The sequence below is a fragment of the Sceloporus occidentalis genome, unplaced genomic scaffold (assembly GCF_023333645.1).
Source record: "Sceloporus occidentalis isolate IW3139 unplaced genomic scaffold, rSceOcc1.0.p SCAF_11, whole genome shotgun sequence".
In the NCBI taxonomy this organism is placed as follows: Eukaryota; Metazoa; Chordata; class Lepidosauria; order Squamata; family Phrynosomatidae; genus Sceloporus; species Sceloporus occidentalis.
In genome coordinates, this window is record NW_028316991.1 from 8553588 (window position 1) to 8567012 (window position 13425).

Here is a 13425-nt window from a genome sequence, read left to right on the forward strand (position 1 = left end):
TACCTTCAACTTTTGTGCCAAGAAGGGAAAATTGCATTTTTTCTATTCTTTTTAAAGATAAAAGCATACTACTGTCATTCAAACAGAATGGGAACATTCAACCTATGCCATAGTACTGAGCAAGACATGTGCATTCATTTTACTTTAATAAATGCTATTTTACATCTTATTATTTGGACCATAAGCACTTCACCTATAATTTCTTTATGCAACAAATATAATGATTATTGCTTCAAGCTGACAGCCATTATGAATTTCTATATTCCTTTAAAGCTATCTTTCAAGTGAGACAGCTGCACCTATGTGTTAAAAACTGCTCTCCCCAATCCCTATATTTTACTGTTCTATGATAAACTATGTAATTAAGTATTTACATATTAAAAAAGAAGTATATGTGGGACTTGTGCACATGGACCAAAAACTATTTTGACAAGTTTTTTTGGATTACATTCCCTACCCTTTTGGTTTAGATAAAATTTTGCAGGCTTTATGTCGGAGACAGACTTCATTGTCACTCACAGTGACCACTTTTATTCTATGTCATGATCTCTCTCAATGTCTCCCTACCTTTTCTGCTTCTTCTTTCCTCACCATTGAACCACTTCTCATGGTGATTCACTGAGTTATCCAGGCCTCCTGGAGCACTTCCACATCAGGACAAAGCCTCGGCATGCACCACAGGGACAACCTCTCTTTGTGGTGCTTGCCAAGGCTTTGGACGCCAAGGATGCCTGGGCAACGCAATGGATCATCGAGAAAAGCAGATGTCCAGAGAAGAAAAAAAGAATGAAGACGCAGAGAACATGAAAAACAAGCAGAGAACAAGAAGTGGAGCTGTGGAAAAGGAGAAGGTTGAGAGACAGTGAGGGAAAGGAAGAGAGAGGGTGACAGAGAGTGAGTGCGGATAATGAAATTCAAATAAAAATTGATTTTAGTTTGCTTTGTTAGGGCCCCTCCTCATCTTTGGAAATTTGTACCGATTAAGAAAATTGCCAAATGTGTTATTCAAATTCATACGAATACAAATGCATAAGTTATATATATATATATATATATATATATATATATATGTGTGTGTGTGTGTGTGTGTGTGTAGTAAAAGCCCACTTTTTGTAGATACCATGGAAGCAGTCATCTCTCGTGTGTTTAGGATTTTTTGTAACTATTACACACTCTATTGTTAATTGCTGGGAGGGGGTATATACTGTATGTTCTGAGTGTATAAGGGCATGTAGGCATGGATGCCGATGTATACGTGAAGTTGAGCACGGATGTCTATGTAGTGTATAGACATCCATGTGTATTTGAGCATAAATGTGTATGAATCCATGTGTAAGTGGTGTGAGATGGAGTGTGCATTTTAGAATGTACAAATGTGTGTCGGTGTCTTTACATATGTGTGCCAGAGTATATGTTGGAGGGGAGGCAAGGGTCAATGATTGCACAGACAAGCTGTTTGGGGGCAAACAGGGTATAGATGAGCTGTTTAGGGTCACTGAAAGGCTGGGCAAAAATGGCTGTTTGGGGGTTAGAATGGGGCCTTGTGGTTTCTTGTTACGCTCCTGAGCTCTTCTAAAGAAGGAGAAAGGAAAACCAAGGACTTGAGAACAGTATTGATTAGACATGTTAGCTGTCACATTAATACAAATATATTGGCTTCCACAAATTGAACTTTTATACTAAATAACTACAAATCAATGACACTAATTAACAGAAAGAACAACCTACAGGTAGCATCAATAAAAAAATACTTATGATCACAGCTATGATATGGTGACATTCAATGTAACATGCATCAATAAGAAAAAGTGTTTTATGCAAACCATATTTTAAATATGACATGTACTGTATACAAAAGGCAAACTATATAGAAAAATCATATTCTTATTGATGTTGTTTTTATTGTTTTTTTATGTAGTATGCATAGGTCATATAAGACCTTTAGAGAGCTCAAAAATAGCCACAAATGCTGTCCACAATTTTCTTGCTATCCCACTGCTGTAATTATACTGTATATCTATATGTAGAGTGGCAACAAAAAGTGCGGAACCAAAAATGTTGGAAACATCTTTAGGAAGCCTTCATAAGGCCATTAACAATAAAATACAATCATCATCGTATAATGCTTTACCTTCCCTCTTATATGATCTTATATTTTGGATCTGCTGGGAAAAACATATTTTTTTATAAATTTAAGTCCCTTTTTTATTAAGAAATGCTAATTTACCAAAGATCGAACCTCTTCCTCAATTAATACCTTCTTTAACACCTTTACGTGGCCCAAACAATGTAATTGTACATTAAAGTTTTTTGCAGTGGCAGAAACATTTTCTGTCTGGTGTTCTTTCTGGTTAGAAGAGAAATACCTGAGGTTTAAAAAAAAAAAAAAACAGGTTTCCTGAATTTGTTCCTGCTTCCCTTGTGTACTATTTTGCCTGCGGTATACTCTGTCCGTGTCACACTGTGTGTCTATGCAGACAAGGTACTGTGTTTATATAATTTATTTTCTGACTATTTTCCAGAACTGATATCTATTTTCCAAAAAAAAGAAAATAACCAATAAGCTATTAAAAAAAAGGTTAAAGTAAAAAAGAAAATAATGAAACAAAGGTGTCCAAATGTCTTGCACCCCTCCCACTAAAATAAAAAAAAATCCCTGCCCCAACGGAATATTTGTGAGAATATACTAAAAATACAAATTTTTTGTATAAGCATTTTTCTTCTTACAAAACATAAGTGGAGTTTTGTTGCTTTATATACTAGGTGCTTACTTTTAGCATTGGCGCCAAACCTGTTGAAGAACTCCTAAGTAAAATTGCATTTAATGCTGATTAATGGATTAAACATATAAAAATGGTAAATAAAAAAAACCCGTATCTGTTTTGAATATATATATATATATATATATATATTGTACATTAAACCACTGTTTTTAACATACTAACAATAACTTTTATTTCTTCGCCAGAATAAATGAATAGTTCCTATGACTGATGAAAATCCTTTGAAGATTAACGTGTAAATATAAGAAGACACAGGCTTTTCATGAATTATCATTGACTTTGTTCACATGCTTTCAGATTGTAGCCTATAAATTTCACGGTTTTGATTGTAAATGTGTTTTCCCCCAGATTATTTCATTTTGTACTGTCCTAAATGTATTAAATACACCTGTTGCATTCAAGGGTCAGAGAATCATATGGGGGTATTATACACAAATTTATATTTGTAATAGCTAATTTTTTTGTAAATAGCACATTTCTGTCTGTTATAGAGACATTAAAAATATGTATCCACCTTCCCTCTTAATTTGCCAAATTGTATTCGTCTTCACTGAAATACGTGAATATATTGTTATACTTGCAAATAATTCACTAGAAATGTAAATATTTCCATCTTAAAATTCTAATACTAGTCTTTAACAGTACAAGTAAAACTATGTAACAATTTGTTGTGCTTCTATTCTTAATATTTATTTTGCACTTTTACAATTAAATGCATTACTTATGTATGGAGCCTGAATTTATGAAATTGCTGTTTAAGGTTTTTGTTATTGCTCAGAAGATTTAAGCTTTTATAACAATAAAACAACATTATTTCCAGACTGCTTATCATTTTTTACTTTAAACCTTTAATGTATATTCAAAATTATTTTTTACGAGCTAAGCATGGAGGATTAATCCCGTGATACATGATGATGCTTTCTAGGTCATGGTCACTGAAATGATTGAAGTGCACTGGTGATAGTTGATTCTATTGAAAGAAAACACTTCAGCTGATATGATTTCATATCAAGATATTGCATTCATACATGAAAATTAAGAAGTATGCATATCAGGCAATATATGCGATACTGCTTTATACGAGGGATGTTCAAAAAGCAACATTTGATCCCACCCAAAAAAATTGTATACAATCCTGACCTATGTTGTTTTTCATAAACAGTTTAGACTGAGATATAAAAATGCAGAAAGTCAAAAATTCAGGTTACTGAATCCACTTATCTAATGTGTTTTATAACCAAGCGGATAAAAGTAAGCCTTGAAACATGCGGAATATACATTAACAACACAGTAGAACACTTTTGAAGACTGTTAAAAAAAATGCTGCTAAATCATTAAATCATTATATATAGTCTAGCATTAAAAGCATGCATTTTCTGCATCTACAAGACACGTTTGAAGTAGCAATAACGATGTAATGGAGTCCCCATGGTTCACTTTTCTTAATAATTTAGAGGAGTTAGATTCACTGTTGAGTCTCTCTGATATGTTAATACGCTCCATGTGTGGGTGTCTCTTCTTATAGTTTAATAAGATGGACAATGCCATGTATAAAGGAGCCTAGTTAAGTTTGCAACACATCCGTTATACAGTCTAATCAAAGATGTTAAAGTGTTAAACATATCATTGCAATATACACACATTTTTATATATTCTAATACGTTTAAATACATAATATGTATGCAAAGAAGTGTTTGAATCTGAAAAACAAATACAGTAAATGTGATGTTTTTTAAAAATATTTTCTTTAATTTATGAACTTTGGTATTCATTGTCTCAATCCTGTGGTTTGGAAATAATTCACCTGTATAGGTTGCATAATATTAATAAGCTACTTATATAAAGTAATTATCTCAAGAGCAAGTCAGTTTGAAACAATCATCTATCTTGTCTTATATACCTCTTGAAGAATTGTATAATTATATGGGCAGCAGATGGTACATTGCCCCTAGTTTCCATAAAGCACTAGACCAGAACAAGGGTCAAACTAAGAAGGACAGTCAAGGTAGACAAGAAGTCAGTTTGTGAAATGTAGTCCCTGCTAGATATTCCATGGTCAACTGTAAGTGGTATTATTGAAATTTGTGGAAGGGTTTAGAAACAGCAGTAACTCAGCCACAAAGCGGAATACCACAGGGTCACCGAGTGCTTCCAAAGTTGCTTCAAGACCACATCAATGACTCAATCCAGGAGATCACAAAAGAAACCAGACTACGTAAAGAACTGCAGGCCTTGCCTGCCTTAGTTATGGTCTATGTTCACAATTCCACAATGGAATGGCAACCATGGGAGAGTTACAAGAGACCGGTTAAGAGTGGATTTAGAGATGAGTGGTGAGATGTAAGTAGGGGAAGTTTGAAGGAATCCTGAAGCGCACAGGCATCCAGTGAAGAGACTGACAGAGGGGAGAGGTGTAAGTAAAGCGATGGGAGGGGAATATAAATCTGGCAGCAGCATTCATTGTGGATTGAGGGGTGAGAAGGGTAAGAGGGAGACCAGCTAAGAGTTACAATAATCAAGGTGGGAGATAATGAGGGCATGGACGAGATGAAGATGAAGACAGCAGGTTTTAGAGACAGATTGAATGTGGTGGGTGAATGAGAGTCAAGGGTGATACCAAGACAGAAAGCATGAGGAGATGAGGAGATTAACATTAAGGGAAACTAATGAGGGAATCTTAGCATTGGAGGGAGGGGAGATGAGAAGTTCGGTTTTGGAGAGATTGAGTTTTAGGAAACTACACAATCTAAGACAGAGGGAGACAGATTGGGAGAGGTAAGATAGATCTGGGTGTCATCAGCATACAGGTGGTATTGAAAGCCAATAAGAATAGCAGACCAACACTGTGGTGGTAGTGTCATGGTCTGCATCTGCTTTGCTCCTCCAGGACCTGGGCGAGTTGCCATAACTGATGAAACCATGAGTTCTGCTCTCTCATGATAGCAATGAACCACAGAGAAAACTCCTGCCACCAAAAGACTGTACCACAAAACCCTGAAATATAACATGTTTCATCTTTATTATGAGATGCCAAGTCGTTTCCATGAGTATTTACTGGGAGAGATTCTGATAAAAATCAATTCAGCAACAAATCTGCTGACATCAATTTAGCAAGGCATGCAACTAAGGTTTGGTATGTTAAATATGTTGACCTGACATATTATTAGACTTGGGCACCAGGGGGCTCTTCGTCTTCGTCTTCGTGCTCGTCTTCGGCAAAAAAAAAACTTCGTATTCCGCGAATATTCGCCTGGTCCTGTCTTCTCTTCGGGCGAATATTCGCGGACATTCTTCGTGTTCGGGTTTTCTTCGTTTTCCCCGGTTAAGGGGTTAAAACGGGGTTAAAGCCGCTCTGGCGCCAGGAGTTTAAATGTCCGTATGAGCAACTCTATTGGTCGTCAGCAGGGGGCTCGTCTGCCATTGGTTGATGGCAGACGAGCCCCCTGCTGGCGACCAATAGGGTCGCTCGTACAGACTGTTAAACTCCTGGTGCCGTAATTGTCCCCCAGATCCCGCTGGTCTCCCTGTTCTATCATTTATTAACTGATAGAACAGGGAGACCAGTGGGATCTTCCGGGTAAGTTGCAGACTTTTAAAACTCCAATGCTGCAACATCCCTCCTTGTTCAATTAATTAAATGTCCGTACGAGCGAACAATAAAGTCGCTCGTATGGACATGTAACTAATGGAACAGGGAGGGAGACCAATGGCATCGGCAGGGTAAGTTGCAGCATTGAGGTTTTAAAACCCCAATGCTGCAACTTACCCGGCACATCCCACTGGTCTCCCTCCCTGTTCAATTAATTAAATGTACGTACGAGCGAACAATAAAGTCGCTCGTACGGACATTTAACTAATTGAACAGGGAGGGAGACCAGTGGCATCGGCAGGGTAAGTTGCAGCATTGAGGTTTTAAAACCCCAATGCTGCAACTTGCCCTGCAGATGCCACTGGTCTTTAACTAATTGAACAGGGAGGGAGACCAGTGGCATCTGCAGGGTAAGTTGCAGCATTGGGGTTTTAAAACCCCAATGCTGCAACTTACCCGGCACATCCCACTGGTCTCCCTCCCTGTTTAATTAATTAAATGTCCGTACGAGCGAACAATAAAGTCGCTCGTACGGACATTTAACTAATTGAACAGGGAAGGAGACCAGTGGCATCGGCAGGGTAAGTTGCAGCATTGGGGTTTTAAAACCCCAATGCTGCAACTTACCCGGCACATCCCACTGGTCTCCCTCCTTGTTCAATTAATTCAATGTCCGTACGAGCGAACAATAAAGTCGCTCGTACGGACATTTAACTAATTGAACAGGGAGGGAGACCAGTGGCATCGGCAGGGTAAGTTGCAGCATTGAGGTTTTAAAACCCCAATGCTGCAACTTACCCTGCCGATGCCACTGGTCTCCCTCCCTGTTCAATTAGTTAGTATGTGCCGGGTTAAATGTCCGTACGAGCGACCAATAAAGTCGCTCGTACGGACATTTAACTAATTGAACAGGGAGGGAGATCAGTGGCATCGGCAGGGTAAGTTGAAGCATTGGGGTTTTAAAACCTCAATGCTGCAACTTACCCACAGATCCCACTGGTCTCCCTCCTTGTTCAATTAGTTAGGGGTGAACTTTGTTTTTTAAAGGGTTAAGGGGCCGTGCAAGTGAGCCTATTGGTCGCTTGCACGGCCCTTTAACCTATGGATTTCCGCTCCCGTTAACCCCTTCGATGCTGTGTTAGATAACGCAGCATCGAAGGGGTTAACGGGAGCAGAAATCCATAGGTTCGCTGTCAGGGGTTACAAAGACCGTGCGAGTGAGCCTATTGGTCACCTGCAGGGTCTTCCTCTGGCATCAACCAATTGGTTGATGCCAGAGGAGGTCCCTGTAGGCGACCAATAAGCTCATTCGCACTGCCCTGTAACCCGTGACGGCGAACCTGCGGATTTCCACTTCCGGGAACTGCTGCGAAGCCGCGAAGACAAGGTAAGTTAGAAGGGGGGGGAGAATGGTAGACGAAGACGAAGACAATCACGAAGATCTTCGTGGTGTGTGTCTTCGTCTTCACCTACGTTTTACCGCCGCCATCTTCTCTTCGGCGTGTCTTCGGAACGAATACGAAAAGGCACTCTTCGTGTTCGTTTCCATGTTCGCCCGAAGACGAATGCACAAGTCTACATATTATTTACTCTTGCCACGATATACAGATACACAGTGTAGTTATTATCTTTCTTTTGTAATTTGGTATTTAGTGAATGTACTACAATACAGTGTATCGGCCATATACAAGTCTCACTTGTTATTATTATTATTATTATTATTATAACTTCTTGGGACCATAGATTAAACTTGAGATGGTCCCTTAATAATGGCCTATCATGAATCCCATTTGTAGACTGGCCAAACTTATAGCAGACCTAGGGCCAGTAACAGGAGGCTAGCTGTATAGTTTGAAACATGAGAGATCTGCTGAATAAGTCCCTTAATAGACTATAAAAAGAAAAAAGGAAAGATCAATAGGACAGGAAAGGGAAAAGGGGTGATGAAGTGCAGAGGAGAATGCAAACAACAGGATCAAACCAAATAAAACAAGAGTGGATTGACAGGCTTTGGACGCTTGAAATATCTTCTGACAGAACAAACTTGAAGCTGAAAATAGGAAAATGTGCAGGGGAGATGGGGAGACCTGAATGAGAGCAGATAGGAAATGTGAACCTAATGAATGTGGAGTAATGATATTAAAAAAGAAGAATGTTAGGTTAGTGATTGAATGCAATGCTAGAGAGTGAGAGAGAGGAAAAAGTTGAATGCACAGAGAAGATTTGATATATTAGAATGTATAGATAAAATGCATGAAGTGCCTGAAATAGATGGTTGCAGAACACCTTTAGTTAAAAGGTTAGAAAACACTAACTTGAAGGTGAAAAATATTTTGCACTGAGCCCTTCCCTAAGAGAAACTTTACTAAGAGGAGCTTAATGTCAAAGTGAGGAAATATTGCATTTTTGTAATGGTAATGGAACTCTGAATTTACAGGGTGTTTCATTTTCAGTGCAACAGTAGCTTTGTTAGTTGGAAGGGGCAGTACAGGTAAGGCTGGACTGGGATTCAATAGCTCTAAAAAAAGAACACCATGCATTATTGTGTGGCATATATTTGTGGGGTCCTTGTACTATAAATGAATTGTTTGGTAATGGCCTTATAATTCTTCCCAGATTGGATTGGTGGGAAGCAACAATTGCTTCTCTAAGATTATTGCTGATGTTTTTCCTCCTAGGCATTTTGGTAACACATACTCGAATGCTCCATACCAGCAAATTGTTTTGGCTTTTATAGAGGTGGTCACACTTGCTAATGATCAATTAATCAAGGTCATTTTATTAGCAGCACCTGTCTGCTACTTAACATTTTAGTTCCTATGGAAGCAGTAAGGGTATACTTTGTTTTTCACACATGGTTTCTCCATTTTGGCTTTATTTTTGTTGAATAATTCATGACACGGTGTAATATGTCATGTGTTGTTAATCTGAGTTTATATTTACCTAATTTTTAGACCTGCTAAGGAACAGATGATTATCATTATCTCTGCATATGTAAAACCATAGAATTCAAAGAGGATGTACTTTCTTTTTGACACAACTGTATAATACTTGTTATAAAAATGTTAATCTTCTTGTTGACATTATTTATTCTATTTTGTCTTACAACACATTAACCAGTTTTCAGGATACACAGAATTGTAATATTCTAGACAATTGTTTTGTTTGATATTTTTTTCTTTACTCATTACATGATGCAGAGATTGGCTTTGATCACTGAGAATATGAATAGAAAGAAAAATATACTAAAGGACATTGAAGCTGCATTAAAGCTACAGATGTTCGATGTTGCTTCATTGTGTGTTTGAAAGGTGAGCATGTATTTTAAAGAAGTGCTTTGGCAACAGATCACAGAGTGATGATTGACACTTAATAATTTGTAATATTGTTAAGTAGGTATCCTGTGTCCTTTCTAGGGAACATGGCCTGGTACAATTAGTGCAGAAAAGTCTCCTTACAAAATACACTTTTTTAAGGATGAGTGACGTAAACCATGGTTAAGCTCGCAGCCTGATGACTGCATTCAACTTTGCCCAGTTTACATACGGACAAAATTATCGGGACACTTGACCATTGCACCAAAAGGGACTTTATGACATTAAAATGTAGTTGGCCCCCAACTCCTTGTAGCTGTAACAGCTTTCCACAAGATTTTGGAGTGTTTCTGAGGGAAATTGCCCATTCATCCAGTAGAGAATTTGCATGCTCAGTTCCAGTTCATGCCAAAGGTGTTGGATGGGGTTGAGGTCGGGACATGTCATGTTCTTCCACACAAAACTCATCCAACCATGTCTTTCTGCATAGTTATCGGCAGAAATACTGTACGTGATACTACTAGAATTTAATTATATAAATTTTTAAACCATTAAAACGTTTTAAAAAATTAGAGCAATTAAAAGGTAAAATAACAATTAGTCAACATTTTTAGTAGCAACAAGATTAGACCTTGAAATAATTTAATTTCTTCTGTGCCATTTCCTGCCAATATAAAGGGTAGTTCAGTATAGATTTGTGTACAAAATTATGTAAGAAAATATTTTTTGTAAAGAATGTATATAGATGGTAGGGCCAACTCTGGGGTTGTATGGTTAGGGTGACCCTGTGCATGGATAATGGGGACTTTATTAATGTAAATTACAGTATATTAGCATTGCCTATTGGAAAATGTATGAAAACATAAGAGTGTGGAAGAGTTGACTGATAAATGTTCCTAATAAAGCTTATTTGATATTATGCATATCATTTTTCCTTCATGACTGAAAATATGACTTTTTAGCCATACCAAAATAACAAAAAAAAGATATTAAATTCTTTGTGTTGGAAAAGTTTTAAAGCAATTATTGGACATAATAAAAGTAGATCTGAATGTGTATTATAAAATAAAAAGTATTTTCATTTTCTAACATTACTTGGAATATGTTTGTTAAATGAAATATGAAATTACATGTCTAAATATTCAGTCCAATTTCATTTCTAGTCTTCAAATGTATTCACTTTTTTCTCTAGGAAAAGTACCAGCATGCAATATGTCTGCATGCATTATGTATTAACAGGTTTTATCCATAGTGTTTGTAATTGTGCATAATGCATTGAAAGAGTGTGAACAGATGTACATATACCTAAAACATGAAGGTCAGTGCCTCATTCCATTAAATACTTATACTGTATAGAAGCAACAAATACACAAGCAGACCAGGTGAGCCTAAAGTTAGTGTCATCTAAGTGTAGTATTTCTTAAGTGGCTCCACCCTAGGCACCCTCAACCAATGCAATTAACACACTAAGACTTGAGCATACACCAACACCTGCATCATACACTTCAACATACATGCACATATTCCTACTTCCTCGTCTCCTCTCCCCCCTCTGTTCCACTCACCCAGATGCCGCTAACCCTAGACTTACCTCTGACACTATCACCATTCGCTAACACATAGACTCATGCTAACACCATACACTAACATACTCACTCATGCTAATGCCATACACTAAGACATAATCTAACACCATATGCACACATACTCACTCACACCGAACACTAACACACATTCAAACACTATACACTTCCTTAACTTCTCTTCCTCTCTTTCCCTCTCCCTTGTTCAGTTCAGCTAGCACAGCTTTTCTTCTCTCCCGCTTCCCTCCCCCTCTCTCGTTCCTTGCACAGAGCATGTCCTCAGTGCAGAATGCACCCTCTGCACAAATTGTCACACTAATGCCAAACGGACTTGTAATGCACATTTCATGACCCTGCTGGGCACTCCGGTTATAGGGGTCCCACATCTACAGTAGTGTGCTACTGCAGGCAGATTGAGCAAATATGAACTCAGAATAGGGTAGCCATTTGACTGGCATGACCACTTTCTTTATATGTTGTGTTAATGCTATACTTTTTCTGCTTTTAATTCACAACCCTACCTGGGACAGACTCAAACAAACATACAATTTGACAGCCCATCTAATCTGCCAGTTTTTTCCTGCTATAGAATCTTCAACCTTTCTGCCTTTTAAACTCCACTCTTTCCCCATAGACGGGCTAACCAAACTCCATGTTGCCACGTCTTCTTGCCTCTCTAGATCACAGCTGTATGACATTTTTCTTAGGTACAAAATAATATTTTTTATCTAACTTAGCTGGCTTTGTGTCTGATCTGTCTTCGTATGCTCCTTTCACGTAATTTAAAAATTATATGATTGTTGTAAGGATATGCATAGGTTATGCAGAGGATAACAGGATTTAGGCGTTCATTAGTAGGTACATTGGAGAAGTGGAAATGATTGATCTTGCTGAAGCATGTAAAATGTATTGCAAGGAGTAAGGAGCAGAAGCCAGACTCTTGTAATAATCATTATAAAATGTAATGAGAGCATACAATACTGCTTCAAAGAAGGGTGAAGATGAAAAACTGCACATGTTTTCAAATTATCTAGTGAAGAAAAGTACAGAAAAAGGATTTACTATATAACTTACCAAAAGGTTGTTGTTCATATTGCTGACTGTGATTTAGGCAATGCTGCATACATTTTTCTACTTTATGTCATTTTTTTTAGTAGGCAACATAATCAATACCATGGTTTGCATGGGCCATAATAGCAAAAGGGCTTAGTATTTCCCAGAGTATTTCCAGAGTTTTGCTCTGCATATTTTAAAAGTTGGTAATAAGAGCTGAATATAAACAGAGACAAAACAAGGAATGAAATAACAATATAACACACAATAATTGAAAAGTTCCATCGCCCTTTATGCTCAATTTTACATGCAAACACAGCTCTAGGACCTGACTCATGCAAAACATGTAAAGGTTTAGTTTATCAAATGGCCTTAAGATGTAAGCTTATTACCAGCCGTAGAAAAGAACAAGGAACAGAAAAACAATGCCAGGAACAGAAAAACATACAACAGGCTGAATACTACTGTGGCAGCATGCAAAACATGGAGTCTGACAATTTTACCCCATCCACCCTTCCTTCACTTTGCCTTTACTTTCATATGACAAACTCTGCAGGGCATCAAAGCTCCCTCACTTTCCCTAACACGTGTAACACAGACAAAGCCATAGCTAGCTGCTTTTGTGGCCAAGGCAAAAATGGAAAATTGTTCACCCCAGTTTTTTTTTTACAGATGTTATTTTATTTACACTGCCCTTACACACCTGCCCACAAACACACATATACACATACACTGTCCTTACACACACACCTGCCCAAAAACACCTATATACATACACTGCCCGTTGCAAATGACTACCCACACACACTACCTTTAGACACACCTGCCCATAAACACATATACACATACACTGCCCTTACACACCCGCCTTTACACGCACACATACACACACCAGCTTACACACAAATACCTACATTGCTCTTACACACACACTACCCATACACTGCCCATACACACACCAGCTTACAAACACACATATATACACATACACTTCCCTCATACCCCTTTCTCCCCATCTCTTACCCTTCTCATCTTCCATCATCTTCACTCATCTTCCATCATCTTTCACCCATGGGAGCGCGAGGTCTGTCATTTCAGATCTC